Source organism: Capricornis sumatraensis, chromosome X (genome assembly GCF_032405125.1).
Source record: "Capricornis sumatraensis isolate serow.1 chromosome X, serow.2, whole genome shotgun sequence".
NCBI classification, from domain to species: domain Eukaryota; kingdom Metazoa; phylum Chordata; class Mammalia; order Artiodactyla; family Bovidae; genus Capricornis; species Capricornis sumatraensis.
In genome coordinates this window covers 91,696,292-91,701,409 of record NC_091092.1, presented here as the reverse complement: position 1 = coordinate 91,701,409, position 5,118 = coordinate 91,696,292, and the positions used below count along the sequence as shown (strand labels likewise).

Here is a 5,118-nt window from a genome sequence, read left to right as displayed (position 1 = left end):
CAAACTAAAAGTTGAATTACTTTATGACCCAACAATCCCACTACTGAGTATACATACAAAATATACGAAAAAAAATGAAATCATTATTTCAATGAGACATCTACACTCATATGTTCATTGTAGCATTATTTATCAAATGTGATATATATGTGGGTGAAAGTGAAAGTGAAGTCACTCAGTCGTGTCCGACTCTTTGTGACCCCATGGACTGTAGCCTACCAGGCTCCTCCCTCCATGGGATTCTCCAGGCAAGAGTACTGGAGTGGGTTGCCATTTCCTTCTCCAGGGGATCTTCCCAACCCAGGGATCGAACCCGGGTCTCCTGCATTCCAGGCAGACGCTTTAACCTCTGAGCCACCAGGGAAGCCCATATGTGGGTATACATATGTAAATACATACATATAAATTGTGTGTTATTTAGCCTTATAAAAGAAGAAAATCTTGCCCTTGTTACAACATTGGTGACTTGGAGGATATTATAAAATATCTTAAATGAAATAAGCCAGAGACAGAAAAACAAATACTGCATGACCACTTATATGTGGACTCTAAAACCATAGAACACACAGAATCAGACAGTAGAACACTTATTTCCAGGGATTGGGGGGTGGGGAGATGGGGAGATGCTGGTCAAAGATTACAAACATTCAGTTATAAGATGAGTAATTTCTGGAGATCTAGCATACAATATGGTGACAATGATGATATTTAATAATTATTCTTTTAGTCACTAAGTCACATCTGACTCTTTTGTGACCCCATGGGCTGTAGCTCATCAGGCTCCTCTGTCTGTGGGATTTCCCAGGCAAGAACAGTGGAGTGGGTTCCCTTTTCCTTCTCCAGGGGACCTTCCCAACGCAGAGATCAAATCAGAATCTCCCACATTGACAGGCAAATTCTTTACCACCGAGCCAACTGGGAAGCCCTATATTTAATAATACTTGATTGAATACTTGAAATTTGCTGAGAGAGTAGACCTAAATTGTTGTCACTACACACACACACAAAAATGGTAACTAAAAGAAAACAAGTTTTAAAGATGTTGAGATCCTAAGATGGTGGAGGAATAGAATGGGGAGACCACTTTCTCCCCCACAAATTCATCAAAAGATCATTTGAACACTGAGCAAATTCCACAAAACAACTTCTGAATGCTGGCAAAGGATACCAGGCACCCAGAAAGGCAGCCCATTCTCTTCAAAAGGAGGTAGGGCAAAATATAAAAGATAAAAAGAGAGACAAAGGAGTTAAGGATGGAGACCCATCCTGGGGAGGGAGTCATGAAGGAGGAGAAATTTCCAAACACCAGGAAACCCTCTCACCGGTGGGTCTGTGGGGAGTTTTGGAATCTTGGAGGGCAACATAACTGGGAGGAGAATAAAAGAACCCATAGATTACACACCTAGCCGCGACTCCCAATGGAGAGGCAGCCCAGAAGCTCACATCCACCAGCAGCAAGGGAGGGCTGAACAGGGAGGCACGGGCTGCATGCATAGGGTGGGGAACAGGCCTGAATGCCCTGAGAACAACCTGAGGGAGCTAACGTGAGACAGCAATCCAAACTGTGGGAATAACCAGAGACGAAAAAAAAAGAGAGAGAAAGAGAGAAGGAAAAAAAAAAAAAACTTTCCCACAAAAAGCTCTGAGGCACAGCCTGGCCCGCTCACAGAACAAAGGACTGAGCGAATACCAGAGGAGAGCTAGCCAGCTGTGGACAGGCCCCTCCCCTCGCCGGAGGCAGAGAGGCAGACAGCTACAGCCAGAGCCAGAAGGCAAGGGCAATCTCAGCCGCAGAGATGGCCTCCTCCACCAAACTGTGAGCAGGCTCCCAATTACTAATGAAGTCTTCCTGGGATCCTGGATGGTTGGCATCCACCAGAAGGGTCGCAGTCAGAGATCAGCTCCCCAGAGGAGACACACGGCACACCTGAGATGACGCTCTTGTGGTGCACCCAGGAAACCAAGCGGCTGGGACTGGGGAGGTGATAAGATGCACCGCCCAGCTGGGAGAGTATGCTCGCCAAGCATCTGGTCACCTGAGCTGCTTGGACCTGGGAAGGGCACAAAATGCAGGCCCAACCAAGTCTGTGTCTTTGTGGAGTACTCGAGAAACTGAACCTGAGTGGCTTAGACCTGGGAAGTGCATGCAACCCAGAGCCTGCTTTAGACAGTTCCCCTGCAGAGCAACCTGGAGCCTGAGCAGTATAGCCGGGGAAAGCACACACGCAGTGAGCAGGGGCAAACCCAGTGTGGCCCAGACACTGCAAGCACTCCCCACACACGCCAGTGCTATTTGTTTGCAGTGTTCCTCCCCACCCCCCTCCACCACAGCACAACTGAACAAGTTAGCCTAAATAAGTGATCACCTTCGCCCCTTGTGTTAGGGTGGAAATTAGACATTGAAGAGACTTGCAAACAGAGGAAGCCAAAATAAACAAAGAAGAGGGAACTGTTCTGGAAGTGACAGGTGCAACAGATTAAAACCCTGTAGTTAGCACTGACTACACTGGAAGGGGCCTATAGACCTTGAGAAGAAGTATAAGCTGGAACAAGGAACTATCTGAAACTGAACTGACCCCACACTGCCCTCAACGGCTTCAGAGAAATTCCTAGATATATTTTACTATTAACATTTTTTTAAGTTCCTTATTACTCCTTTAATTTTCATTTTTACAACCTACTATTACCTTGAAAAAAAGACCTTATTTTTAAAGCAAATTTCGTATATATATATATTTTATAATTTTTGTGTTTTTTTTAAATTGTATTTTCGAGAGTCTAACTTGTCCTCTAGATTTTTCATCTTTGTTTTTGATTTTTGTTATCAATTTTGTACCTTTAAGAATCCAGTCTTCAGTACCCATTTTTACTTAGGAGTGTGATTACTGGCTTGATTGCTGTTTCCCCTTTTTGACTCTCGTTTTTCTCCTCCAGGTCACCTCTATCTCCTTCCTCTCCCTTTTCTTCTCTACCCAACTTTGTGAATTTTGGGGAATGCTCCAGGCTGTGGAGAACACTTAGGGAACTGATTGCTGGCTAGATTTGCCTCTCTCCTTTTGACCTCCCATCTTCTCCTCCTGGTCACCTCTATCTCCTTCCTCCCTCTTCTCTTCCCTATGTAACTCCATGAACCTCTCTGAGGGGTCCAGACTGTGGAGAGTACATAGGGAATTGATTACTGGCTAGATTGCTCTCTCCCCTTTTGATTCCCCCTCTTCTCCTCCTGTTCACCTCTATCTCCTTCTTCCCTCTTCTTTTCTCCATGTAACTCTGTGAACCTCTCTGGGTGTCCCTCACTGTGGAGAATCTTTTCACCATTAACCTAGATGTTTTATCATTGGTGCTGTATGGATGGAGAAGTCTCAAGGCTACTGTAAAAATAAGACTGAAAGCCAGAGGCAGGAGGCTCAAATCCAAAACTTGTGAACACCAGAAAACTTTTGACTCCAGGGAAATTAATCAACAAGAGCTCATTCAAAAAGCCTCCATACCTACACTGAAACCAAGCTCCACCCAAGAGCCAACAGGTTTCGGAGCAAGACACACAAAGCTAATTGGAACATAACCCTGAGCATTAAAATACAGGCTACCAAAAGTCACACCAAACCCACAGACACCTCAAAATTCACTACCGGACACTTTATTGCACTCCATACAGAGGAAATCCAGCTCCACCCATCAGAACGCTGACACAAGCTTCCCTAACCAGGTAACCTTGGCAAGCCACTCATCCAACCCCACCCACAGGGAGGAAACTCCACAATAAAGGGGAACCACAAACTGCCAGCATACAAAAAGGCCACCCCAAACACAGCAATCTAAACAAGATCAAAAGGCAGAGAAATATTCATCAGGTAAAGGAACATGACAAATGCCCACCAAGCCAAACAAAAGAGGAGGAGATAGGGAGTCTACCTCAAAAAGAAATCAGAATAATGATAGTAAAAGTGACCCAAAACCTTGAAAACAAATGGAGTTACAGATAAATAGTCTGTAGTCAAGGTTTGAGAAGATGCAAGAAATGTTTAGCAAGGACCTAGAAGAAATAAAAAAGAATCAGTCAATAATGAATAATGCAATAACTGAGATCAAAAACACTCTGGAGGAAACCAACTGTAGAATAACTGAGGCAGAAGATAGGATAAGTGAGGTGGAAGATAGAATGGTGGAAATAAATGAAGCAGAGTGGAAAAAAGAAAAAAGAATTAAAAGAAATGAAGACAACCTCAGAGACCTCTGGGACAATGTCAAATGCCCCAACATTCGAATCATAGGAGTCCCAGAAGAAGAAGACAAAAAGAAAGGCCATGAGAAAATACTTGAGGAGATAATAGTTGAAAACTTCCCTAAAACGGGGAAGGAAATTGCCACCCAAGTCCAAGAAACCCAGAGAGTCCCAAAAAAGGTAAACCCAAGGTGAAACACTCCAAGACACATATTAATCAAAATAATCAAGATTAAACACAAAGAACAAATATTAAAAGCAGCAAAGGAAAAACAACAAATAACACACAAGGGGATTCCCATAAGGATAATAGCTGATCTTTCAATAGAAACTCTTCAGGCCAGAAGGGAATGGCAGGACATACTTAAAATGATGAAAGAGAAAAACCTACAACACAGATTATGCTACCCAGCAAGGATCTCATTCAAATATGAAGGAGAAATCAAAAACATTACAGGCAAGCAAAAACTGAGAGAATTCACCACCACAAAATCAGCTCTTCAACAAATGCTAAAGGAGCTTCTCTAGACAGAAAACACAGAAAAGGTTTATAAACTCAAACCCAAAACAACAAAGTAAATGGCAACAGGATCATACTTATCAATAATTACCTTAAATGTAAATGGGTTGAATGTTCCAACCAAAAGACAAAGACTGGCTGATTGGATACAAAAACAAGACCCCTATATATGTTGTCTACAAGAGACCCACCTAAAAACAAGGGACACATACAGACTGAAAATGAAGGGCTGGAAAAAGATATTCCACACAAATAGAGATCAAAAGAAAGCAGGAGTAGCAATACTCATATACGATAAAATAGACTTTGAAATAAAGGCCCTGAAAAGAGACAAAGAAGGAAATTACATAATGATCAAAGGATCAATCCAAAA

General features: G+C 42.9%; 1 non-coding gene across 1 annotated transcript; it reads right to left on the bottom strand.

The window, feature by feature from the left end:
• Window positions 1–292: 292 nt before the first annotated feature.
• Window positions 293–364, bottom strand: TRNAS-GGA (transfer RNA serine (anticodon GGA)). The gene has a single exon. It is a non-coding gene; the product is annotated as a tRNA-Ser (tRNA).
• Window positions 365–5,118: the final 4,754 nt, after the last annotated feature.